Source organism: Gopherus flavomarginatus, chromosome 5, assembly GCF_025201925.1.
Source record: "Gopherus flavomarginatus isolate rGopFla2 chromosome 5, rGopFla2.mat.asm, whole genome shotgun sequence".
Lineage (NCBI taxonomy): Eukaryota > Metazoa > Chordata > Testudines > Testudinidae > Gopherus > Gopherus flavomarginatus.
This window is the reverse complement of record NC_066621.1, coordinates 34931093-34957834: the sequence shown is the minus strand read 5'-3', so window position 1 is coordinate 34957834 and position 26742 is coordinate 34931093. Positions and strand designations below refer to the sequence as shown.

At 56.0% G+C, this 26742-nt stretch overlaps 1 protein-coding gene and 2 non-coding genes across 4 annotated transcripts in view; all 3 read right to left on the bottom strand.

Annotated features, from left to right (window-relative positions):
• Positions 1 to 26742, bottom strand: part of KDM2A (lysine demethylase 2A) — a 601751-nt gene that overhangs the window by 523363 nt on the left and 51646 nt on the right. The gene's annotated exons all lie outside the window — the stretch shown is intronic.
• On the bottom strand, positions 2352 to 2423 carry TRNAQ-UUG (transfer RNA glutamine (anticodon UUG)). Its single transcript has one exon. It is a non-coding gene; the product is annotated as a tRNA-Gln (tRNA).
• TRNAS-UGA (transfer RNA serine (anticodon UGA)) lies at positions 5732 to 5813 on the bottom strand. Its single transcript has one exon. It is a non-coding gene; the product is annotated as a tRNA-Ser (tRNA).

Here is a 26742-nt window from a genome sequence, read left to right as displayed (position 1 = left end):
AGGGAGAATGGGGGACGGAGAGACCCAGCCTTATAGACCCATAGGGGCAGGGAGTTATTGGGGTCAGGAGGAGAGGAGAGGAGGTTTGCAGAGACCCAGCCTGGAGTGCAGGGAAAATGAGGTGGGGTGGAAGGAGATGGAGAACAGAAAAGACATGTGTGGAGTGGTGAAATGTTGGTCCAGGGAAACTGAGTCTCTCCCAGGACATGCAGTGCAGGGGGGAGCACAGGGGCAGAGAGAGAGACCCATCCCCACAGAGCCCAGAAGGGATATTGGAGGCAGGGGAGGGATGGAGGGATGAGAGACCCAGGGCCATAGAACTCCCCTGGCTCCCAAGTTTGCGGGGAGGGGGGAACCACCCCACAGCACTTGCTGGCGGCATGGCTGGGAACCAGGGGCGTGGACCAGGCTGGGGCTGGGTCACTCTACTTGCCATGCAGTGAGTGCAGGGGCAGGAGGGCGGGACTGGGGCGGAGCAGGGGCAGGGGCCATGGGGAAGAGCCAGGCAGCCCCTCCTGCAGCATCTCCCAGCCCCAGCTCCCCACTGCTCTGCCTTCTCCCCTGAGCACGCCGGCACTGCTCCACTTCTCCTGCCTCCCAGGCTTGCAGTGCCAACCAGCTGTTTAGTGCGACAAGCATAGGAGAGGAGGAGAATTAGAGTGGGGGCGGCGTGCTCAGGGGAGAAAACAGAGCAGAGGTGAGCTGGGACAGGAAGTGGTTCCTCTGCACGCCCCCGCCCTTGTTACTTGCTGCGGGAAGCCCTCTCCCCGCACGCCCCCAAGCCCCCTCCCCAGCTTACCTCCTCTCCACTGCCTCATCTGAGTGTGGCTTTTGGTTCCCCCAACCACTTGGCACGCTAGGCAGCTGACTAGTTCACCTAGTGGTTGCACCGGTCCTGGACACTGCCTATCAGCTGGATTCCTCCTCCTCCTCCTCAGTAAGATTAAATCTCCGCAGCTAGACAGCTGGTGCATCTGCTGCACCACTGTCCCCCATGCCTGAGCCTCCCTGCCAAAGCCCTGCACCCGGCTCCAGAGAATTAAGTCTCACATCTCACTGGGAACTTGACTTCTTGTGCTCAGATAGTCTCGGTCCCCCTCAGTAGCTGACCTGAGAAACACAGCGTCTGCAAAAGCAGCAAAGACTCATGTGGCACTTTATAGACTAACAGACATATTGGAGCATGAGCTTTCGTGGGTGAATCCCCACTTCGTTGGATGCATCAGTGTTTGCCTTTTCCAAAGAAGTGCCTGGAGTGCCTTTTTTTATGTGACCCTGTGGCCTAATGGATAAGGCATCTGATTTCGGATCAGGGGATTGAGAGTTTGAGTCCCTTCGTGGTTGTGCTTGTGCAGCTTTACCTTTGGGCTAAAAGTCCTGCTCCCTTCAGGGCTGAAACCTCTTCTTGGCTGCTCAAGCCAATGCTCTGGCTTCAGCTAGAGCCCTGGGAAGGAGTTGGGGGGAATGGGCATCACAAAGGCTGGGGCAGGAGCCCCAGGTGCTTCCAGTGTAGCCTTTGCCCTTCCTGACTTGCCAAAGAAAATGGGCGGCTGCCCAGGCTAGTGTGTAGAGCAGTTTCCCTCTTCCAAATGTGCACCAGTCTCTGTGTTAGAGGTGGTTTGCTACATGGAGCCTGGGTGTTTCTCTGCTTCTCGCCAGCTGGAGAAAAGCCTCTTGGGGTAAAATCTCCTGCCCCATGGCAAAAGTGAGCACCTTGAGTGGGAATGGTAAGAGGCCCCACCTGGGCGGCTGGCCCTGCTTTCCTACCCTCTTCGATAACGGCCACAGAGCATCAGCAGCTGCCTCGCATGCTGGTCTGTGGGTGGCCTTCAGTGGGTGTTTGGGATGGCAGGGAGCAGGCTGGCTGAGTGTTTTTGTGCCTGTCTGAAGGCCACACATAGGCATGGTCCTGCCCTCCTCTTGCCCTGTCCTCGGTAGTTGTGTGGCTTTTAAGCCTTCCCTTGGAGCTGTCAGCGCCAGCCGCCTCTGCTCTAGGTGCCCAGAGGAGGAGAGGTGTGCTGGGCTCCAGCCTGGGAAGCCTGGCCCTGGCACTCCTTCCTTTAAATGCCATGTGGGCAAGAGGAAGAGCTGCAGCTACAGGGACCAAAGTTGTGGACATCAGATGAAGCAGCAAGAAACCAAACCATCAGGTCAACCCGCAGGAATCTCTAGCCAGGCTGTTAAGTTCTAGGACCCCACCCTATAGCGGCCAGCTGGACCAAAGACCTACCTCCAGTGGGCATCAGTGACCCATGAGGAGGAGAAAAAAACCTTGCTGAAGTTTACCCAGGTAGAAAGTAACTATACACATTGAGCTCAAAGACTTTGCAGCAAGCTACAATATCTGCAGGAGATCCCACTGAGATTTGAACTCAGATTCCAGGATTCAAAGTCCTGAGTGCTGCCCATTACACCATGGAACCTGCACCCATTCTGTTTTCTTGACCCCTGTGTCTCCCGGCTGACTGGTTTGCACTCTGCACTTATTGCTTCCCACCAGCGGCTTCCTCTCGCAGGACTCTCTCTCCTCCTCCAGCGACTGTTGTCCTGCACTATGGGATCCGCGGGTCCTGCCCTGAGTCCCCACATCCCCCTGCTTGGTCTCCATTCCCTGCAGGCTGCAAAAATGTCAGGGGAGGACGCCCCTCCCTTCACTCCGTGCTCCCGCTCATATCGGCCAGCTGCAGCCTAATCTCATGGAACTCGGGCAGCTGTCACTTGATCCGGTTGTACAGTCACAGGATCACTGGCTCCCCAGCCTGGATGCTCTTGTGGAAATCCCACAGGCAACACTTGGCACCATTGGTTTCTTTGATATTGCGGTGTTTGCCTAACCGCTGGAACAAAGCCGCCAACTCCTCCTTCACCGCCTTCCGTCAATCCCTCTGGTTGCCATAGAACCCTCTGATGCTTTCCTGTTCTGCCAACAACGCCAGGCCTCACCCCCCTGCTCCTTTATCTTGCAAGCTCTGGATGTTCAGCTTCCAATGTCCTCTGCCCTGGGTCAGGGATAGGGACAGCTCCAGGCACCAGCGCAGCAAGTGCATGCCTGGGACTGCATGCTGCAGGGAACGGCCTGCCGGTCACTGTGAGGGTGGCAGTCAGGCTGCCTTCAGCAGCATGCCTGCAGGAGGTCCTCTGGTAATGTGGATGTTGCCTCTCTCCTGATTCCTGAGGAAAGGAACCTTTCCAGGAAATGGCCATGGATTCGGGGAATCTGCATGGGGCTGGTGGAGAAGCACCAGGAATCATTTGGCTCCTGGCACACAAGGCAATTTAAAACTGGGTGCCCAGACAGGGGCTTGAACCCTGGATCCTCAGATTAAGAGCTTGATGTGCTACCAACTGAGCTTGTTGAGATCATCTTCCCCGTTCACCCCAAGAGCGAGCAGATAGGCAAAAGAGAGGCAAAAAATGTCCCCAGAACCCCTCCTCTTTTTCTGCACAGCCGCTGACTGTCAGCAGGATTACTCCTCCTCCTCCCTTCTGTGCCTCAGCGTGACTAAATCTCAACACCTAGACAGCCGGTCCATCCGCTGCACCCCAATCCTCCATGCCTGAGCCTCCCTTCCAAAGCCCTGCACCTGGCTCCATAGAATTAAGTCTCACGTGTTGCTGGTAACTCGACTTCTTGTGCCCAGAGAGTCTCAGCCCCCCTCAGTAGATGACCTGAGAAACACAGTGTCTGCCTTTTCCAAAGAAGTGCTTGGAGGGTCTTTTCTTATGTTACCATGTGGCCTAACGGATAAGGCGTCTGAGTGTGGATTAGAAGATTGAGGGTTTGAGTCTCTAGGTGGTTGTGTTTCTGCAGTTTTACTATTGTGCTGAACGTCCTGCTCCCTTCAGGGCTGGAACCTCTTCTTGGCTGCTCAGGCCAATGCTCTGGCTTCAGCTAGAGCCTGGGAAGGAGTTGGGGGTTGGGTGTCACAAAGGCTGCGGCAGGAGCCCCAGGTGCTTCCAGTCTAGCCTTTGCCCTTCCTGACTTACCAAAGAAAGTGGGCGGCAGCCTGGGCTAGCGTGTGCACCTTTCCCTGTGCTGGAGGGTACTTGCTACATAGCGTCTTGGGAGCCTGGGTGTTTCTCTGCTTCTTGCCAGCTTGGGAAAAGCCTCTTGGGGTAAAATCTCCTGGCCCACAGCAAAAGTGAATACCTTGAGTGGGACCAGTCAGAGGCCCCACCATGGGGGCTGGCCCTGGGCCCTGCTTTCCTACTATCTTCTGATGTTGGCTACAGAGCATCAGCAGCCGCTCTGCATGCTGGTGACCTTCAGTGGGTGTTTGGCATGGCAGGGAGCAGCCTGGCTGGGTGTTTTTGTGCCTGTCTGAAGGCCACACCTAGACATGGTCCTGCCCTCAGTTGCTCTGTGGCTTTTAAGCCTTCCCTTGGAGCTGTCAGCACCAGCTGCCCAGAGGAGGAGAGGTGTGTGGGGTCACTTTTACAGATGCTCCTTCCTTGGTACTGCTCTTGCTCAGCTGCACAGAAGAGTTTTCATCCCCAACCCCTGCTTAGCAGCCCTCTGGCACCATTCCTGAGGCTGCCCTGCCTCACTTTCTTCCCACCATGTTGGGAAAGACAGCTCTCATCATTAAAGGTCAGATGGGCCAAATAGGGGCAAGTAAGCCCCTTCCGTGTTTTCCTACTGCAGATCCCAAGGTCAGGAACTCACCTTGGGTGGAGGCACTGCTGTGCTCCCAGAGGGCAAGCCATCTCTGCACAAAGCATAATGACAGGGACTGCCAAAGCGCAGGATTGAATCAGGGACCTTTAGATCTTCAGTTTAATGCTCTCCCAACTGAGCTACTTTGGCAGTTGCATGACAGTATTTTGGCCTGTTGCTTCTCTATCTGGGATGTTTTTGTCAGCAGTCGCACACAAAAAGGACAGGAAAAGAATGGTTGCTTCACACCCCCACTGGAGGAATCCAGCGCCCTTAGCTGTGGTGAGTAAGAAGTGTCTGTTAGCTGACAGGGCCTGTCCCCCAGGAGCTGGAACAGTAGCTGCCACCTCACCCTTGGCTCCAGGCTGTGAGAAATGCTCATTGCCTGGCTGCATGGGCGGATGTTGCTCCGTGCTCTGGAGAGCGTTTGTATAGGTCTTTCAACCCCCCGTCTTCAATGAGACAGTCTGGTAAGGTCTCAAGTGTCCCCTCCGGCCTGGCAGCTGAGAGTCTGTGCAGATATCAACCCCCCTGCCAGCCCCAGAGCCAGCAGCAGCGCCAGGCCCCCCCCCAGCACCAAAGGGGCACTCAATGCACTTGCTGTGGGGAAATGGCTCCTTAGTGTCCAGCTGCTAGAGTGAGAGTCAGGAGAGAGCAGTGTCTGGCTCACCTTGGGGAGAGAAGAGACCTGATGAGTGCGGATCTCCCTCAGCCTCCCCCGCAATGCTGGTCAGTTGTATTGTCACTTTGATAGTCAGTGCTTCCCTTCAGGGCCGGCCCTAGAGGGGTCCGGGGCAAATCCCATGGAGTCACTGACTTGGCTCCTTTCACACACTAGAGAGAGGAGCAGAACCAGGGTTATGGCTGATCTATGGGGCACTAGGTGAGTGGCAGAGGCTACAGGCACTGAGAGTTTGCCTGACACCTCAGGGACACAGGGGGAGGTGGTGTCCCAGGCATCTCTATGAATAGAGCAGAAGAGGATTTACTTGGGGTGGGGAGAGACTTGAGAGTGTCTCAGGGGGTTGTACACAGGGAATTGCTCGGATAAAGTACTGGCTAAAACACAGGCCTTACTGTAAGCAGGATTTGAACCTGCGCAGCGGAACCCTATTGGATTTCAACTTCAACACCTTAACCACTCAGCCATCACAGCTGAAGTGTAAAGGTGCCCCAATGCCAGAGAAACTGGTAAAGAATCACAATGACCAGGTGTGAAGTCATCTGAACTACAGAATTCCCACTGCAAACCTGGCTCCCAAAGCACAGGGGGGATTTGGGTTTGTTCTCTTTGCTTAGCCATGTGCAGTCGCACAGAGAGCGCGTTTAAAAGTCTCCCCTCCCACAGAGCGGGAATAGGAAATTATTCTCAACTTGAAGCCTGATGCGAATGAGGATGTCCGGACCACAGGGCTAGGAACTGACCTTTGCTATACAAACCAGTGACACACAGAACCATGCTAAGGAAAATGTTTCCTGGAGTCAATAACTGGATTAGCCGCAGTATTGTGCAGAGAAATGTCTCACAAGAGGAGACGCACATTGGTGGTTTGGTAGCAGAAGTCACAGCTACAGCAGGGGAGGTCTAGCTTTGGTTTCTGGCCAACAGAGGAAGGAGTTTTATTATCTCCAAATTTCAGTAGAAAAATTCAGACTCAAACTGTGTGTGGTGGGAGTTTCTCTGGTTTCGTTTGTTTTTCTCATTTGAAATGTCCTTGATCATTTTTCTGGGAAAACTATTTGGACAAGGCAAAGGAAGAGTTAGAACAATTACAAATCTCCATGGGAGTAAAGAGGGTCTCTCAGCACCAGGGGAGGGGTGGAGATTTTCATGGAAGGGAGTTGAGGAGATAAATGAGAGGCTTTTGCTCCAGCAAAGGGAGCGGCTTGGGAGTTTCATTTTTACCAAGTGAATCCCCCCCCACACACACACACACTGCTTCCCTGCTGCTGCTACCCCAGCTCAAATCTCACTGACACCCCCAGCATGTGACCTACAGCTTTCTCCTGACAAAGCCCTTATCTATCAGAGACAAAATCCCCTCATCTGCCCTTTCTCCCAGCTCAGCCCTCTGCCCCCAGAGCCCAGGACAACCCTGACCTAGCCATGCCGGGGGGTTGGGCTTAATCTTCAAGGTCGAGCACAAAATCTTCAGCCGGGGATGTTTCGCTCCCTTCCCACCTCGGCCCAAGCGGCAAGGGGAAAATGGATGAGACACGCCGGCTGGAAGACACCTCTCTCCCACTTCTCTATAGCCTTCTGTGACGTTATTAATATGAACTGGGACCGTAGGGATCATTGTTGCCACCACTGTTATATATGTGCAGCAAATATTGTGCAAAGGTTGTCGTGTGAGGTGTCTCTGACAAGGTTATGATTTGCTGGTTATAATTTTGCTGGCTGTGCGTTCCATTTTTGTATTTGAAGTTATGAATATGGGCTATGTACTTGTATCTCAAATGTATTTGATTCCAAGTAGCCTCAGTGTCATCAGCCCCCAAGTCCTTCAGGAGTCCATAGCAAAGAGACCCCTCCACCCACAATCCTGGACTCCTTGGGAGGTGCCTCCCACACTCCCCCCCAACCCAATGGGGCATCAAGGAATAAAGTGGCAGCATCTGGTGTCAGTGGGGTTCAGTGGCTCAGGCCAGACACCTGAGCTGGGGACCCACCCCCATAGCACTGCTCGAGGGCCTGGGCCCGGAGTGTTCACAGCCCCTTCCTTACCCCTCCGAGCCCAGCCGGGCTCCTCACCTGGAATAAAGCAGAAGCGTCTGTCGGCCTCGCTGCTGTCCAAGTTCCAGGTGCTGCTGTTGTCCCACAGGAAGCGGGCCGAGCTGCTGGGGCTGGGAGAGGGATCCTCCACCTCCTGCCCTGGGAAGGCTGGAAGGTCCCCACTGACCGCGCAGGGCGATGCCTCCTGCTGGAAATCGGGGCTGGGCTCCTGGGGCTGCTGCTGCCCACACAACAAGCCCCAGAACCACCCTGCCCGGTTCTGCACCAGGGCTGGGTCCTGCTTGCCCAGCTGCATCCTGGCCCAGCTCCATTTTGGCCTTGACGGTGCCTCTCCCACCTCGGCGCCTGCACCGGGAGCAGGTTTCCTCTTCCAGAAGGCTGGGCACTTCCACCTCCTGGCCCGGCCGCGAGCTCCTTCCCCGCCATTGGGGACGGTTGGGACGCTCGGCTCCTGGGGAAGATGGCAGCTGCTTTCCACAGGCTCTGGGGCCGCCTGCAGAGCCTTCTTCCTGAACATCCTCAGGAGCCTGGCCATCCTGGAACCGAGCGGGGAGCAGATGTGAGTCTGGGGTCAAGGCAGCCTCTCACTAACCAACTTGTTTGGTCTCTCTCCATCCCTGCCCCAGCCAGAGCAGCTCCTCCTCCCCCCACGGGGGAGCAGGGAGTGCAAGCTACACACACTGGCAGGAGTTCATTGCATGATCTGCTCCCCCTCAACCTTCCCCCTCGTCATCCCTGGGGCTGCAAGAACCGGGGAGTCTCGTCCTTTTCGAGCACTGGGGTCAGTCACAAAGACCACTGGTCACTTTGGACAAGCAGCTCCCTCCTGCCAGCCCAGGACACACTCACACTTCCTCCCACCCATTCCCCACCCAGGCTAGAGAAGGAACAGAACTCAGGAGTCCAGACTTCTCCTGGGAAACCATTCCCCACTTCAAAGTCCCTAGACATAGCAAGGCCAGGGCCCCTTCGTTTCCCATTGATTTCCATGCTCAGCAGCTCCCCGGGTCCGGCCCAGCTCAGAGACTCTCAGCCTGGGGAACAGTCTCCCACAAGGGAAGGGCTGGGAGCCCCATTGCTGGGACCTTGCCAAACACGCTGGAGACGGCTCTGGAGAAGCCCCTCCCCAGTCTGAGAGTGAGGGGCTTCTGGGGGCTGTTTGCAAAACTAATGTCCTTTGGGAGAGATCCTCTCCCCCTCTTTCTGCCTCTCCCCAGACAGACAGGGGATGCCACCATGGAGCCCTAATGCCACTCACTTGCTCTGGTGATGAAGCGATGGATGGAGGATGTTCAATATCATCCCTCGCCCTTCTCCTCACTCTCCAAGCCCAAGACAGGCTGGAGAGGAGGGTGGTGACCTGAGGAGTTACCCTGCCCAGCCAGCAGGCAGAGTGATGACACTGGGCGATCAGCTGGCTGTGAAAACAAGAGTCTGTCTTATTGCCAGGGAAAGGAGAAACTTGGCCAGCAGCAGGGGGTGCAGAACATCACCCTAGTGCAGGGGTGACAGCGCTTCCGGGATCCTGAAATCCCAGCACTTTACACACCTTCCTGGAGGCTCCCAACCCCCCTGGGCTGTCAGAACTGCAACCCCAACCCTACTGATGAGAAACAAACCTGGGGAGGGGAAGCTACTGACTCAGGGTCACACCAAGTGTCAGAAGTATAGATGGGACCCAGCAGTCCTTCTTTCCAGGCCCCTTTGCTAACCACTGCTGCACACTCCCTCCCACAGCTGGCAATTACAAGCAGGCCCTCATGGCCGCTCCCCCTGCCTATGAGAGGGAGTGTGCTCCGCTGGAGACATTGGACCAGGGGACTGCGAGTCAGGACTCCTGAGTTCCATTGATGGGATTTCATACTTTACCGCTATTGAAAAGTGCTGGGAATCTCCCAGACAAAGCTGCTCTGACAGTGCTAATCAGCATCTGACCATTCAAGGACGGAGCGCATTGCCCAGGAGGAGGAGTGTTTGGCTCTGGGGTTTCACTTCATCCCAGTCTAGAGAGAGGGGCCCAGCCATGGAGTTTGGCTCAAGAAGACCAATTCTCCAGTTTGTTAAGGGCATTTTGAATTCCAGTCCTGTGATCCAAAGTGCTTGGTGTCATTTGCAAATTTTAGAAGCATGCTCTCCACTCCATTTTCCAAATCAGTAATGAAAATATTGAATAGTACCAGACCCCGGACTGATCCCTGCCAGACCCAGCAGGTACATCCTCTCTGTTGGACAGCCATATATGGAGAAGGGCTCTTGGAGTCTGGGTTTTCAACCAGCTCTGCACCCACATCACACTGATTGCATCTAGACCACATTTCCCTGGTTTGCTTGTGAGACTGTCCTACGGGACTGTGTCAAAAGCCTTAGTAACACCGAGCTAGATCCCATCTACTGTTTACCCACCTTCACTAGGCCCGGAACCCTGCCGAAGAAGGAAAGAGGATTGGTTTGGAATGATTTGTTCTTGACAAATCCATGCTCACTAGTCCTAAGAACCAAACTATCCTGTTGGTGCTGCTGACAAACTGATAGTTTAAGAATGTACTCCAGTATCTCTCCAGCTATGGAAGTGAGGCGAGCTAGTAAGTCTCAGAGTTCTCTTTCCCTTTTAAAGATAGGTCCTGTCTTGTTGAAGGGTGGGAAGATGTTCTTCTTCAGGGATCTCAGACGAGAACTGGAGCACAACACCTGGTTTGTTAAGGCCACAAAAACAGAGGCAGGAACCTCTTCTCTCCTCCTGGCAAAGAACCCCAGGTACCTGAGAGATAGGGACACACATCCATGAATGGGTTTTAAAAAAGGCAGTGGTTAAAAAGTTTTGCCCCAACCATTTCTTGTTTCCACAGACTAGACATTTTAGCAAACTTCAGAATTCCTTGGTGCTAAACACCGGGAAACTCCCCTTTCTCCTTCACAGAGGGTTTGAACGCCCCTTATATCACCCAGGCTAAGGACTGCCCAGAGTTCGAGAACTGTCCCTGTTCCCATTGGACAGATGGGGAGGAGCCTGAGGTCCAGAGAAGGGAAGTGACCTACCCAAGGGCCTACACAGCAAGGCGGTGGCAGAACCAGAAAGAGAAGCCACCTGTCCTGACTCCTGTTCTAACAACCAGGAAACCTCCATTCCCCAGAGGCAGGGATAGAGCTCAGGAATTGAGATGGTGGAGAAATTTAATTGAAACCATTTCTATCAGAAAATTCCATTCAGACTAAACCACTTTCTTTCTCGAAATCAAAATAAATGGGATGAAAGTTCTTTGCAAAACTATTTTGTTGCAAAACAAAAGCATCTCCTGTTTGTCAGATAGTGTTAAATTGCCTCATTGCACACAAAGAGGAGACACTTAGATTACAAACATGAGATAAGATGCTTCACTCTGAGCTAAGTAGTTGCTGCTCTTAACAATTTCAAAATAAAAAAAAATACAAATAAAAGAGACTATTTCAGCTAGTCTATTATGTCATAATTTGCTCTGAGCAAAGGTAATAGGACACCTCATATTGTGCACTACCCCTAATGACACTCTCCAATGGATCCCCATCCTCCACCCACCGTGAGGTAGGTAGAAGCGGATCGTTATTATCCGTACTTGAAAGAGGGAGAAGCTAAGGCTGAGAAAGGAGAATTGACTTGTCTTAGGTCACACAGCCAGCCAGTGGCAGAGTTGGGAATAGGACCCAAGAGCCCTGATTTTCAAACTAACCATCAGATCTTGAATTTCAAACATTGACTGACTTTAGTAAAGTGTTCTCAAATGAGCTGCAGACCAACACTGCACAGTAATTATTCAGCAAGTATTGTAGGAGAACTGCAATGTTAGAGAGAATCATGAACTATTCAGAGACTATTAATGCACTGAAGCAGCAGAATTCATCAAACATATAACTGGTTCTGACTTATTTCCTTGGTCTTCAAAGAGAGCAACAAGGACCTGAGTCTCCTCCCTGTCAATAACCCCCTGCTCAGCCAATCAGGGTAGAGACTGAGAACAGGAGGCCGAGGGTTTTCATCAGAGAGCCCAAAGGATGGCCCAAGTCACCAGTGGGGATCACTGCCCGAGCACTATTTCAGCTCCACATTTCTGAGTGGACCTCCCACAGTGTGTGCTGCCGAGCACTCCCCCGCAACACACACACACACACACACCGCTCCTGGTGTTGGGAGGGGAACAGGTGAAAGGACAAAAGAAGAAAGAAACAAAGAGAAAGGAGGGAGGGATGGATGGAGGAAAAGGTGAAACAAAAAGGACAAACCCTAATGTCCCAGTGATTCTAAAGAACAAAATCTCAGGTGCAGAATAAAATTCTGCATCCTTAAACGTGTATTTTCCATGCCTAGATTTCAACTGTCAACAGAGAGATCAGACTGAACAGGTTTCAAACCTCCAGGAGGCTCTTACCTTCTAAACAGGGACATCTGTTTTCTAGTAAAATCACAAAAAGGGAAGGAGAAAACTCAAAAGAGGTTCCTCCTGGCGCTCACGTCCATGAACCTGAATACTCTCTCAGTCCTCAAAGAGAGACCTGGAGAAGGAGACTTGCTGAAGCAAAGCCGCAGAGGTCTCTGAGGTTTCCCCGGCCCTTCACCCCTGTCCTACCTGGCTGATGTTGCATCTTTCTGTGAGGTCACCACCTCCCCACCACCTTTGACCAATAGTGTGAGGTCCTGCAAAAGGCCTATGTGATGTCACTGCCACACTCCTCCCTTGCTGTGATAATGTCCTGCCCCTGGCCAGGCACTTTGGAGGTTTGAGCTACTTCCTGTGGATCACCCCACTCAAGGAGCATTCGTTCTAGGAAGCAAGCCGGCTAGACAGTAATACATCAGACGCTTCTCCCAGCACTACACTCAGTTTTTCAGAAATTAGTCAACTTTATGGCCAGAAGAGACCATTAGAGCATCTAATCTGACCCCCTGCATAGCGCAGGCCTCCTGTATGACACAATAGCTACTTTTGGGGCAAACACATTCCACAAAGGCATCTAGTTTTCATTAAATGACATCAGAAGATGGCAAATCCATCACTTTCCTTGGTAGCTTGTTCCTGTGGTGAATCATCCTCGCTGTTGCATATTTGTGTCTTATTTGTAATATGAATTTGTCTCTTTTCACCTTCCAGCCATTGGGTCTTGTTATGACTTTCTCTGCTAGACTAAAGAGCCCTTTCATACTCAATCTTTTCTCTCCATTAAGGCCCTTCAACACTTCAATGAAGTCACCTTTCAATCTTCTTTTGATAAGCTAAACAGGCTGAGCTCGTTCAATAGCTCACTAGAAGGCATTTTTCTCCAGCCCTCAGAACATTTGTTGGCTCTTTGCTCATCAGAATCCTGAACCCCAACTGGATGTGGTTCTTGTTCTTCTGCACAACATAGCTCCTGGAGAAGAGGGATCTGCAAATGCACATTCATATGATACCTTTATTTAATTGATGAAAACATAAACTAGACACTAAGAGGATTGGAACTGATTTCAGCTGATGGACAGCTTCGCTAGGTTTTTATGCATTTGAACAGTGAAATGTTGAATGTTTACATTCATATCAAGCCCCCCATATAGCGGAGCTCCTGAACATAATGGAGAATGGAAATGAAAATGTTTTCCTTCTTTTTAAAAAAAGAAAGAAAGTTATAGAAGAACACTGGGGTTTGAAGTGAGGACCACATGAGCTGCAAACAAACACTCTACCACTGAGCTATATCCCCATGACAACAGGTGCATGGAATCGTGATCTCCAGGACTTTGAAGGACAAACCCTCCTTCACCATTCCCAGACCACAGATGGTTTTAAAAATGGGGTTTTATTAAACTTCTTAAATGTGGTAAACACCACAACTTGCACACCCACCGATATAGCTTCTCCCACTGACATAGCTGCCACCTCTTGGGGAAGTGAATCAACTACACCCACAGGAAAACTCCCTCCCCTCAGCATAGAGCAGTGATTCTCAAACTATGTCAGGACCCCAATGTGAGATGTGACCCTGTTTAATGGGGTTGCCAGGGCTGGCATTAGACTTGTTGGTGCCTGGGGCTGAAGCCAAAAGTCTGAGTCCCACCACCCAGGGCTGAATCCCTCAAGCTCTGCTTTTCGCCCTCCCCCAACTGGGGCAGGCTCAGGCTTTGTCTCCTCTGCCTCTGCTCAGTGTGGAGGGGCTTGGTCCCTCTTTCCAGGGCCATGTAGTAAGGTGTTTTTCAGCAGAAGGGGGTTGTAGTGAAAGGAAGTTTGAGAAACCCTGGCAAAGAGCCTCTGAATATGTCTAGACTTGGCTCCCTGTGGCACCATGGGTTATCAGACACTGAAAATACAGCCATGCAGACACCACACACCAACCTTGCCTAGCAGGCAAGAATCAAACCTCCACAGAGAGATGCCTGTTGTTTTTTAACCCAGCTCCCTAAGCACTCAGCCACAACCACTTAACAAAGGGGCTTTTCTACACTATGGTTCTGGTCTCACTGAAGGGTTATTTCCAATTGTTTGCTCAGACCAGCATTAGGGAAAATGGTGCCCTGGGCAAAACTTGTACTTTGGCACTTCCCCATTGCCCCTGAATGATCCCCACTCCCCCTTTACTGCTAGCTCCTGCAAGCCCAACCCTTGCACCTCCTTCACCCCTAATCTTGCCCCCTCCTGTGCCCCCTTTGTCCTTAACTCCCTGTGCCACCAGCCACTGCCCCTCTTCTGCAGCCCCTTCACATGGTTCCAGTGCTGGGGGCCCTGCACTTGTTCTCCCTTTCCCTGGGCTTTGGCATCACTAGCCCTGCTTAGCAAGTAGGGTTCAGTGGTTCCCAAAATGTGGGGCATGACTCCTAGGGGGACACAGAGGAACATTCTTGGGGGCACCTCATGGCCAGCCCCCATGGAGGAAGCACCATTCAGCCTCACTCTGTCCCAGCTCTTCCCCAACCCCACCCTTATCCTGGGGCTCTGGCTTCCAGCTTGGCCTTGACCCCTTTACCCGTCTGCACCTCTCTCTCCAGCAAGCAATAGCCCCACTACCAGCCTCGGTTCTTGACTGCGGCTTCCAAGGGTCCACCGCCATGGTTAAGAGGGCACAGTGTGAAATGTTTGGGGACCACTGGTTTAGGGTGATGTCCTCAATCACTTCTACAAAGTCCAATAAAAGCTATTCCTCATCCACCCACCCACCCCTCCATCAGGAAGGACTAGGTATGTTCTGCTGCCCTTCAATCATACAGGAAGGATAATAACATTTCATTCCATTCAATCCTAAAGTGATTTGTAACCCACCACCAGCCAAAACTGGTCATTTTGGGAAAGCAGCCCCATGATGCTGCATACCTAGGCAGAGTAGGTGTGTCTATGCAAACACGGTCTGTTCCTGAAGCCTTTCCCACAGCTGGTCACTAGGTGTGAGGGGGGAGTTCATTCAGCCCCTGCTTCCACTTAGTATTTAAAAACACCTTAGTGTCCCTGTCTCTGCTGGCCTTAGATTTCTCATCTTGTCCATTTCCTGACATCTCAGCTGAGGTGACTGAGTGGTTAAGGCAATAGACTGCTAATCCATTGTGCTCTGCACGCATGGGTTCAAATCTCATCTTCATTGGATGTGTTTAGTCTTCACTCCTCCTTTCTAAACAACCATCTCCCCTGCAAACAAAAGCCTGCTCAGAAACCCCCTTGCTTTAAACAAAATGTCTAAATCTCACATTTCTAAAAATAAAATTCTCTAGTCCTGTATGTCTTAGCTTTTATCTCAAAACGTAACAGCCTCATAATCTCCTCCAAACACCCTGAGACCTCCCCAAATTATTAAAATACCCCAGTTCTCAGCAAGGCCATGACAGTGACCCACAGCTAGAGTGTCTAGGCTAAGCTGTTCTGAAGGAGGCAACTCAAACATTTTCTCCCTGATTCCCTTGGCAAGGTCTGATTGGGAAAACAAAATTCCCCAAACTGAAAATCTTCAGCTGAAAAACCAGTACTAGCCATTTGGGGACTTTGGTTTGAATGTATTATTATTATTATCTTCTGATTTATGAATCAGTTTTGTCATCCAGGTGTGTTTCCAGCTGTTGATTTGTGGGGGAGACATGCCAAGCCATGATGTCTCTTCCCCTCTTTCATAGTTTCTTCCAACTTTCTAGAAAGCTCCTTTGCTATGATGTGAGGGCGGAGGAGTCTGCAGCTCGACCCTGGCAAAGAGGGGGTGACCACGAGAAGGGGCTGCCACACCAGGGGTTCTTCCTGGAAACCATGGGGGAGCCAAGAGCACACAGGCCTGTCAATCCAGAGCCACTTGGGAATGGTGAGGTGATGGCCTATCACCATCTCCTTGAGAAGGACATTGTGATCCTGTACACAAAGAGGGTTACGCACGGGGAAGTTCACCAAGGCACAGTTAATCGTGAGTGGGAGGAGAAGGACACGTCTGAGGAGCAGATTCCTGACCCAGATGGGGCTACAAAAGTATCTGGGAGCAGCTGGAGCAGCAGCCAGACATCCCCGAGAGTCTGGTCTCCAAATAGATGATGGTTTTCACGATCGGGTTCCCCATCAGGGGATCGAAGACGTATGGGATGGGAGCAGAGCCTGAGAGTGCGAGAGGATTGTGAGAGCAAGAGCCTGAGGAAAAGCTGCAGGAGAAGCAGCAGCACCATGGACTGGGGATAGTGGAGCAGAGAGACATAGGGGGCTGCCCAAGGGTCAGTGGGGAAACACGCCTGGGGTGGCAAGAGCCTGGGACAGAGAGAGCTGTGGTGGTGCAGCCGCAGATGCTGAGGGGCTGTGGGACCTGGATGAAGGTCCCCAGGGTGAAGTCCCCCGTCCTGCATATGGCCTGGATCCCTATGCAGACCCAGGAGGGGTCTGGCTGGCTGGTTGTTTGGGTTCTCCAGGATATTGGCTGGGAGGCCCTGTTGGGGGGTGACTGTGTCTCTTTGGGACAGGATCCAGGCCCTGCTCCTGTAACGGAGAGGGTTTGAATTCAAATCCAGGGAACCAATTGGGTAAGACGGAAATGGTCAGTGAAAATGCAAATGACGTGGCTGGCAGGGGGGAGGGGCTGCTGGGCTCAGGATACCTGGCTACCTGTAACCAGCCCCCTGGGGCTGAGTGGGAGGGAGAGATGCTCCCCGCCCTCCTGCACACCGGAGAGGGGGCTCACGCTGGCTCTGAGGCTGTGACCAAAGCAAGGAGCTCGCTGCCTGCCCCCACTCGAACCGCCACTCCCTAGGCCCCTCCCAGAGCTGGGGAGGAAAGCCAGTGCCCTGCCCTTACTGGAACCGTCACTTTGCAGGCCCTTCCCAGAGCTGGGGAGGGAAGGCAACGCCCCAACCCCGCTCGAACTGCTACTCCCCAGGCACCTTCCAGAGCTGGGGAAGGAAACCAGCGCCCTGCCCCCACTCAAACCGCCACTCCCCAGGCCCCTGCCAGAGCTGGGGAGGGAAGCCAGAGCCCTGCGCCCGCACGAACGGACACTCCCCAGTCCCCTGGCAGAGCTGGGAAGGGAACCTAGCGCCCCGCCCCTGCAGGAAAGACCGCGTCCCAGTCCCCTCTCAGAGCTGGGAGGGGAACCCAGCGCACCAGCCCCGCAGGAATGGCCAGTCCCCTCGCAAAGCTGGGGAGGGGAGGTAGCACCCTGCCCCCGCAGGAACGGCCGGTCCCCAGTCGCCTCGCAGAGATGGGGAGGGAAAGCAGTGCCCCGCCCCCGCTGGAATGGTGGCCCCACAGTCCATTCGCAGAGGTGGGGAGGGAAGGCAGCGCCCCGACCCTCAAGGAACGGCCGCTCCCCAGTCCCCTGGCAGTGCTGGGGAGGGATGGCACTGCCCTGCCCCAGCAGGAACGGCCACTATCCAGTTCCCTCACACAGCTGTAGAGGGAACCCAGCGCTCCACCCCCGCAGGAACGGCAGCTCCCCGGTACCTTGGCAGGGGTGGGGAGGGAAGGCAGCACCCCGCACCAGCTGGAATGGCCGTTCCCCAGTCCTCCCGCAGAGCTGGGAAGGGAACCCAGCGCCCCACCCCCGCAGGAACGGCTGCTCCCCAGTCCCCTCTCAGAGCTTGGGAGGGATCCCAGCACCCAGCCCCCGCTTGAACTGCTGTTGCTCAGTCTCCTAGCAGAGCTGGGGAAGGAAGCCAGCGCCCCTCCCCCACTCAAACCGCCAATCAACAGGTCCTACCCAGAGCTGGCGAGAGAAGCCAGCACCCCGCCCCCACTGGAACCGCCGCTCCCCATGCCCTTCTAATAGCTGGGGAGGGAACCCAGCGCCCTGCCCCCGCAGGAACGGCCGCTCCTCAGTCCCTTGCAGAGCTGGGGAGGGAAGGCAGCACCCCGCCCCCGCTGGAGCCGCCACTCCCCAGGCTCCTCCCAGAGGTGGGGAGCGAAACCAGTGCCCCGCCCCCGCTCGAACCACCACTCTTCAGGCCCCTCCCAGAACAGCTGGTGCTCTGCCCCTGCTCTAATCGCCACTCCACAGGCCCCTTCCAGAGTTGGGGAGGGAACCCAGAGACCTGCCCCCGATCAAACCGCTACCCCCCAGGCCTCTACCACAGCTGGGAAGGGATGCAAGCTCCCCGCCCCCGCTCGAACCGCCACCCCTCAGGCCTCTACCAGAGCTGGGGATGGAATCCACCACCCTGCTCCCACTCGAACCGCCACTCCTCACTCCCCTCCCAGAGCAGGGGAGGGATCCCAGCCCCCCACCCCCGCTGCAACTGCCTCTCTCCAGGCCCCTCCCAGAGCTGGGGAGGGAAGCCAGCGCCCTGCCCCCGCTCTTACCAATTCTCCCCAGGCCCCTCCCAACCATTGGGGTGATCTGCCGAGGGATCCCTCCTTGGAGAAGCTGAGGGAACTTGCTGGCCACAGCTCTGCAAACCCCCTTGGGGAAGGCTGCAGGGACAGAGTCCTGCGGGAGAAGGGATTCCTGTACTGGGAATGGGCTCCCCAACGGGAAGTAAAACTGGGGGGAATCGGGAGGCAGCTGGTGATGCCCCAGGAATCCACAGGGTTCTTCCCTTTCGAGCTGCTGGATGGGAGGAGAGTGAGGGGACCCCTGAACCTGGAAGGGGAGGATTGGGAGGAGAAGGGGGAAGACCCCCTGGGGGATCTCTTCCCTGAGGTGGGACCCAATCTCTCCATGAGGTGTTCCCTGTTCAGAGTCACTGGGAGAGCAGCCCAGAACCTGGAGAGAGAGGTCAAGGACCTGCTGGCTTTAGATGGCATCCAGCCATTCAACAGCCCATTGGCCTCACCTGTGGGGCGGATCCCCAAGGGAGACAGGATGATCTGGTTTAGTGGGGACCATCGATACCTTAAAGCCATCACAGTGTCCAATGCCTACCCCATCCCTAGGCCTGGGGAGATTCTAGAGAAGCTGAGGGGAATGGAGAACATGGCCCTGGCATACAATAACATGTGTGTCTTTAGCCAGACCTGGGAGGAACAGGTGTCCCAGGTGAAGAGGGGGCTGGGCTGCCTCAAGGAGGCAGGACTGATGGTAAAAGCTGAAAAGTGTAAGGTGGGGACGGCAGAGGTGTTGAATGTGGGCCAATAGGTGGGGAGCGGCTGCCCAAACCTAAAACTGGCCAAAAGCCAAGAGGGGGAGCTCTGAACCAAGAAAGCCCCAATCGCAGCCCAGAGTGCTGGGAAAAGAGCCAATCTCAGTTTGAACCCCAGGGGTATTGGGGTGGCAAAAGGGTTCAGGCTGCATAATCCTTCCCACATGCGGCCTGCTAGTGCCATCAAGCACACCCGACCTAAGACCCCCCCTGCTGATCACTGCCCCTTGCAGAGAGCCCCCAGGCAGCACCTCTCAGACCGCTCCACTCATTCCTTCCCCCTGCAGAGACCCCCCCAGCCAGTCTGTCTCAGACCCCCCCATTCAGCCCCGCCTGCTGGGATCCCCCAGCCAGCGCCTCTCAGACCGCCCTGCTCATCCTCTACCCCCACAGAGACCTCACAGACAGCGCCTCTCAGACTCCTGCCCCCCGGCACCTTCCCACAAACTCTTGTGTCTCACACCCTCCCCAGCGTGTCCCACCCCTCCCTGGTCTACTTCGCCCCCCACCCCATCTGCGTCCAAGTGCCCCCGACCACACCTCCAGCCCCCCCTGTCATGTGAAATGCCCCCTGCCTGGGTCCGACCTGCCCCCTTGCCCCTTGACTTGCCCCACCTCAGGTTCCAACCACCCCCCGACCCACATCCCACCCCTTCAGGTCTAACCACCCCGCATTCCACAACCCCAGATCCGACTGGCCCCTGCGTCCTGCCCCCCCCTCGCATCTGATGGTTCCCCATCCCCCCTGTCCTGCTCCACACTCCCTTCACGTACCCTCTGTCACGGACTCACAGATCGTGCCCACTCGTGGCCCCATGCGGTCCGTGGGGGGTGTCCCTTTCAGTGCGACAGCCCTTCTCGGGGGTCCACTCTCACTCTGGGTCAGGCCCCTCCACATCCTGGAGCCACACCTCTCTGAGCTTTAGCACTTCTGTCTCTGCAGTGGGCCCCCTCAGGGAGTCCACATGCTCTGGATCCCTCGGGCCTCCTCACCCCTGAAGAGGTTGATGCCTCCTGTTCTCTAGCCTGGAGTGACTCTCAGCCAGCATAAAACAGGAGGGTTTATTGAGAGTTGAACTCAGCACAGGAAACTCTCAGGGCCTCAGCCTTTGCCTCCCTTAGCTCAGCACATCCCAGTCTCCCTGCAGCCAGGTGGTGTGACGAACTTGGACTGTTCTTACTGTGGTCTGTGAATACTGTGTTGGTGTCTCAGTGTCCCCATGGCAGTTCTTAAGTATCTAGCAAAGCAAAGGGCCAGTTCACCAAAATGCCTGGCACTCTATCTCCTAGCCACTGATGGCCTGGGTCCCTCCTCTGCAAAGGTGCCAGCTGAAAGTGTTGGAGACAAAGGGATCAGATGACCTCCTGGCCCGGGGAAAGTAACTGAGAGAGAAGGAAGGGCTGGAGGGGGTTTGGCAGTCTGGAGCTGGCTGTGGGAGGAAGGGAAGGACAGACAGGGCTCTGAGCCCCCACCCAAATTGGGCTGTGGTGCTCCTGGGGCCCCAAATGGACCTAGCTGGGGTGATCCTGTTGTCTGGGCCTGCAAGACCTGTCTTGGACTGTGTTCCTGGCGTCTAAACAAACCTTCTGCTTTACTGGCTGGCTGAGAGTCCTGGTGAATTGCAGGAAAAGGGGTGCAGGGCCCCAACTCCTCCACACTCCGTGACAGCTGGTGGCAGTGGTGGGATTTACTGCACCTCATGGCGCTTCCTGCAGTAAGTGACTGTGGAGAAGTAAACAAAGGGGGACTGACAAGGACCAGAGAGAGACAGGGTCAGGGGGTGATTAACCACTGGGAGTGTGTGACCAGAGAGAAGGACTTTGCAGTAACAGTGTCCCCCGGGGGGATTGCAGGAGTGGTCCGAGGGGCAGAGGAGTTTGCAGCTTGACCCTGGCAGAGAGGGGGTGACCGGAAAAAGGGCTGGTGCACGAGGGGTCTCCCTGGAACCGATGGAAGCTGAGAGCACAGGCCAGCGAGTGGCCAGCAGGAAGATGTGTGCTAAGCGCCTTAAGAAAGACCTGGTGGAGCTGTGCAAGCAGAGGGGGCTGTGCATTGGGAGGTCCACCAAAGAACAGCTAATTGCCCAGCTGGAGGAGAAGGATCGCTCGGGTGAATGGAGCTCGGTCCATGAGGGAAGCTGCCCAGGGGACACAGCGTGGGCCCAGGGGCCTGACATGGCTGGGAGAGGCCAGACTGCTGCCTAGGACACCCCAAGACCCTGCCCACCTATAGCTAGGAAAGAGGTTGGGGGAAGCCCAGTGAATACCGAGGGCACCCTGACCCCAGTGGCCACCAGGGGATCGTCCTGACGGAGCTCCCCATCCCTGGAATGGATGTGGATGGAACATGACAGGGAGCTGAGACGAGAAGAGCTCGAGTTAAGGAGGCAAGAACTGAAGGAGTGGGAGAACCAGCGTAAACATGAGGAGAACCAGCGCCAGCATGAGTGGGAGGAGAAGGAGAATCAGCATAAGCATGAGCTGGAGCTGGCCTGGCTGAGGAGCAGTGGGGCCCTGGCTGTAGCGAGTGAGTGGGGACCCAAGCCTACAAAGAGCTTTGATAAGGGCTTGCTGCCCCAGCGTAAGGAGAGGGAGGACATAGACACCTTCCTGACGGCCTTTGAGAATGCCTGCGAGCTGCACAGGGTTGACCCTGCAGACAGGATCTCATTTCTCACCCCCTTACTGGACTCCACAGCCATGGAGGTGTACAACCGACTGAAAGGGGCGGAGGCAGGGGACTACGAACTGTTCAAACAGGCCCTGCTATGGGAGTTTGGGCTGACTCCTGAGATGTACCAGAAAAAGTTCCGGAGTCAGCGTAAAACCTGTGAGGTCACATACCTACAACTGGTCAATCGGGAGCAGGGGTATGCCCGCAAGTGGACAGCTGGGGCCCAAACTAAAGAGGACCTGCTTGACCTATTCATACTGGAGCACCTGTACGAGCAGTGCCCGTCCGACCTGAGGTTGTGGTTGATGGACCAGAAGCCGGAGAAGCTGCAGCACACAGGCCAGCTGGCCGACCAATTTGTGGACAGTCGGACAGGGGATAACATGCAGGAGTCTCGATGGAGCAAGCCTGCCTCAACGCAGAGAGAGAGTCACCATGGGATCTCCCAGCGGGGGCCTATGGAGAACCCCCACCAAAAGGGAGCATCCAGCATCAGGTCCATCCGTCCCACTGGAGGGGACCCACGAGACATGGGCTGCTATCGCTGTGGCCAACGAGGCCACATACGGGTCCAGTGCCCCAAGCTCAGGGACAGACCGAGCAGACCCAACCCGCAGAGGGTTGACTGGGTAAAGACCCAGTCGGATGAGGGGCAACATTCCCAAGAAAGGGGAGCTGGCAGCGTACCACCAGTAAAAAAGGGAGGAGGTCCCCATATCAGCTCCAGGCTCTGAGTTTTTGGTTTACAGGGTGGGAGTGGGGCTGCCCCTCCGGAGAGAGTGCCTTGTTTCCCTGGAGGTAGATGGGAGGAAGGTCACTGGGACACGGGTACAGAGGTGACACTGGCCCGGCCCGAGGTGGTGGCTTCAGATCGGATGGTTCCCGACACCTACATGACCCTGATGGTTGTGTGCGTGACCTCATTCAAGGTTCCCGTGGCAAGGGTACACCTGAAGTGGGGGGTCAAGGAGGGCCCAAGGACGTGGGGATACACCCACATTTGCCCACGGAGGTGTTAATGGGGGGGCCCTGGAGGTCTGGCCAAGCAACGCCCGGGGTGCCCTGGTCATGACCCATAGTCAGAGTCAGCGCAGGGCACTGCACCCTGACAACGGGGAAGGTACTGTGCCCGAGGTGCAGGACCCTAACCTGGTGGGGAGGGAACGCCCAGGGACACAGCTCAGAGAGGCTGCGGCCTCAGACACAGCCGACGAGAGAGAGCAGGTCCCCATCCCTGTGCCAGCTGCTGAGTTCCAGGCCGAGTTGCAGAAAGATCTCTCCTTGCAGAGACCAAGGGACCTGGCCGACCTCAGTGCGGTACAGTCCATGAGGAGAGGTTGCAAGGAGAGGTTCCTGTGGGAGAGGTGGCTCCCATCCCCAGCTCTCGTAGGGGCGTGGGGAGTGGCGGTTCCAGCGGGAGCCGGGCGCTGGCTTCCCGCCCCAGTCTGTGGGGGGTCTGGGGAGTGGCGGTTCCAGCGGGTGGGGGGCGCTGGCTTCCTTCCCCAGCTTTGAATGGGGACTGGGGAGTGGCAGTTCGAGTGGGGGTGGGGCGCTGGCTTCCCTCCCCAGCTCAGGGAGGGGAGCGGGGAGTGGCGGTTCCAGCAGGGGAAGGGCGCTGGATTCGCTCTTTAACTCTGGGGGGCAGTGGAAAGTGGCAGTCTGAGCAGGGGCGGGGCGCTGGCTTCCCTCCCCACCTCAAGGAGGGGCCTGGAGAATGGTGGTTCGAGCGGGGGCGGGGCGCTGGCTTCCCTCCCCAGCTCAGGGAGTGGCTTGGGGACTCGCGGATCTAGCAGGGGTGGGGGGCTGGCTTCCCTCACCAGCTCTGGACAAGCCTGTGAAGTGGTGGTTCAAGCGGGGGAGGGACGCTGGATTCCCTCCCCAGCTCTGTGGAGGGAGCGGGGAGCTGCGGTTCCAACGTGGGTGGAGTGCTGGTTTCCCTCCCCAGCTGTGAGAGGAGAGTGAGGAGAGGCCGTTCCAGCGGGGTGGAGCACTGACTTCCCTGTCCAGGTATGGGAGAGGCCTAGGGAGTGACAGGTTGACTGGGTGCGGGGCGCTGGCTTCCCTCCCCAGCTCTGCAAGGGGTCTGGGGAGTGTTGGTTTGAGTGGGGGAGGGGGGTTGGCTTCCCTCCCCACCTCTGGGAGGGGAGTGGGGAGTGGTGGTTCCTGGGGGGTGGCGTGGTGGCTTCCCTCCCCAGCTCTGGAAGGGTCCTGGGGAGTGTCGGTTCGAGCAGGGGTGGGGCGCTGGCTTCCCTCCCCAGCTCTGGGAGGGGCCTAGGGAGTGGCGGTTCCTGCAGAGGTGGGGCGCAGGATTCCCTCCCCTGCTCTGGGAGGGGCGTCAGGGGCAGGCAGCGAGCTCCTTGCTTTGGTCGCAGCATCAGAGCCATCATGAGCCCCCTCTCCGGTGTGCAGGGGGGCAGGTACCCTGAGCCCAGCAGCCCCTCCCCCCTGCCAACCGCGTCACTTGCATTTTCACTGACCATTTCCATCCTAGCCAATTGGTTCCCTGGATTTCAATTCAAACCCTCGGCCGTTACCGGAGCAGTCCCCTCAGAGAGCCCGGGAGGGAGCCGAGCATCCCGCACTCGCTGGAACTGTCGCTCCCCAGAGACGGGGAGGGAACTCTCCCCTCGCAGAGACGGGGAGGGAACTCAGTGCCCCACCCCGCAGGAACGGCTTCTCCTCAGTTCGCTGGGGATTCTCTGCCCTGTTTTGTTTGCAGTTTGCCCTGATTGAGTGACCTCAGCTGGCTCCCACGGGCAGCACCGTCACACGGCCCCCGCTGGAACCGCCACTCCCCTCTCCCGTACCAGAGCTGGAGAGGGAACCCAGTGCCCCGCCCCCGCTGGAACCGCCACTCCCCTCTCCCCTTCCAGAGCTGGCGAGGGAAGCCAACGCCCCTGCCCCACTCGAACTGCCACCCCCCAGGCCCCTACTAGAGCTGGGGAGGGAACCCAGCCCCCAGCCCCTCCTGGAGCAGCCACTCCCCAGTCCCCTGCCAGAGTTGGAGGGAGTACACAGCGCCCCGCCCCCGCTGCAACCGCCTCTCTCCAGGCCCCTCCCAGAGCTGGGGAGGGAAGCCAGTGCCCCACCCCCGCTCTTACTGCAACTTCCCAGGCCCATCCCAACCATTGAGGTGATCTGCCAAGGGATCCCTCCTTGGAGAAGCTGAGGGAACTTGCTGGCCACAGCTCTGCAAACCCCCTTGGGGAAGGCTGCAGGGACAGAGTCCTGTGGGTGAAGGGATTCCTGTACTGGGAATGGGCTCCCCAAGGGGAAGTAGAACTGGGGGGAATCAGGAGGCAGCCCCAGAAATCCACTGGGTTCTTCCCTTTCGAGCTGCTGGATGGGAGGAGAGTGAGGGGACCCCTGAACCTGGAAGGGGAGGATTGGGAGGAGAAGGGGGAAGACCCCCGGGGGGATCTCTTCCCTGAAGTGGGACCCAATCTCCCCATCAGGTGTTCCCTGTTCAGAGTCACTGGGAGAGCAGCCCAGAACCTGGAGAGAGAGGTCAAGGACCTGCTGGCTTTAGATGGCATCCAGCCGTTCAACAGCCCATGGGCCTCACCCGTGGGGCTGATCCCCAAGGGAGACAGGATGATCTGGTTTAGTGGGGACTATTGAAAGCTTAAAGCCATCACAGTGTCCAATGCCTACCCCATCCCTAGGCCTGGGGAGATTCTAGAGAAGCTGAGGGAAATGGAGAACATGGCCCTGGCATACAATAACATGTGTGTCTTTAGCCAGACCTGGGAGGAACAGGTGTCCCAGGTGAAGAGGGGGCTGGGCTGCCTCAAGGAGGCAGGACTGACGGTAAAAGCTGAAAAGTGTAAGGTGGGGACGGCAGAGGTGTTGAATCTGGGCCAATAGGTGAGGAGCGGCTGCCCAAACCCAAAGCTGGCCAAAAGCCAAGAGGGGGGATCTTAACCAAGAAAGCCCCAATCGCAGCCCAGAGTGCTGGGAAAAGACCTAATCTCAGTTTGAACCCCAGGGGTATTGGGCTAGCAAAAGGGTTCGGGCTGCATAATCCTTCCCACATGTGGCCTGCTAGTGCCATCAAGCACACCTGATCTAAGATCCCCCCCTGCTGATCACCGCCCCTTGCAGAGATCCACCAGCCAGCACCTCTCAGACAAAGGGATCAGGTGACCTCCTGGCCTGGGGAAAGCAACTGAGAGAGAAGGAGGGGCTGGAGGGGGTTTGGCAGTCTGGAGCTGGCTGGGGGAGGAAGGTAAGGACAGACAGGGCTCTGACTCCCCTCCCCAAATGGGGCTGTGGTGCTCCTGGCGCCCCAAGATGGACCTAACTGGGGGGGTCCTCTTGTCTGGGCCTGCAAGCCCTGCCTTGGACTGTGTTTCTGGCGTCTAAATAAACCTGCTTTTCTGACTGGCTGAGAGTCCTGGTGAATTGTAGGAAAAGGGGTGCAGAGCCCCGACTCCCCCACACTCCGTGACAACTGGTGGCAGCGGCGGGACTTACTGCACCCCATGGACGGCAGTTCCTGCAGTAAGTGACTGGGGAGCAGTAAAAAAAAGGGGACTGACAAGGACTAGGTGGCTGAAGAGTCAGAGAGAGAAGAGGTAAGGTCACGATTAACCACTGGGAATGTGTGACCAGAGAGAAGGACTTTGCAGTAACAGGGCCCCCCGAGGGGATTGCAGGAGCGGTCCCAGGGGTAGAGAAGTTTGCAGCTTGACCCTGGCAGAGAGGGGGTGACCGGAAAAAGGACTGGTGCACAAGGGGTCTCCTGGAACCAGTGGAAGCTGAGAGCACAGGCCGGCGAGTGGCCAGCAGGAAGATTTATGCTAAGCACCTTAAGAAAGACCTGGTGGAGCTGTGCAAGCAGGGGGGCTTTGCATTGGGAGGTCCACCAAAGAACAGCTAATTGCCCAGCTGGAGGAGAAGGATCCGTCGGGTGAACGGAGCTCGGTCGATGAGGGAAGCTGCCCAGCGGATGCAGCGTGGGCCACAGGGCCTGACATGGCTGGGAGGGGCCAGACTGCTGCCAAGGACACCCCGACATCCTGCCCACCTATACCTAGGAAAGAGGTTAGGGGAAGCCCAGTGAATACCGAGGGCACCCTGACCCCGGCGGCCTGAAGGGGATCATCCCAGCGGAGCTCCTCGTCCCTGGAATGGATGTGGATGGAACA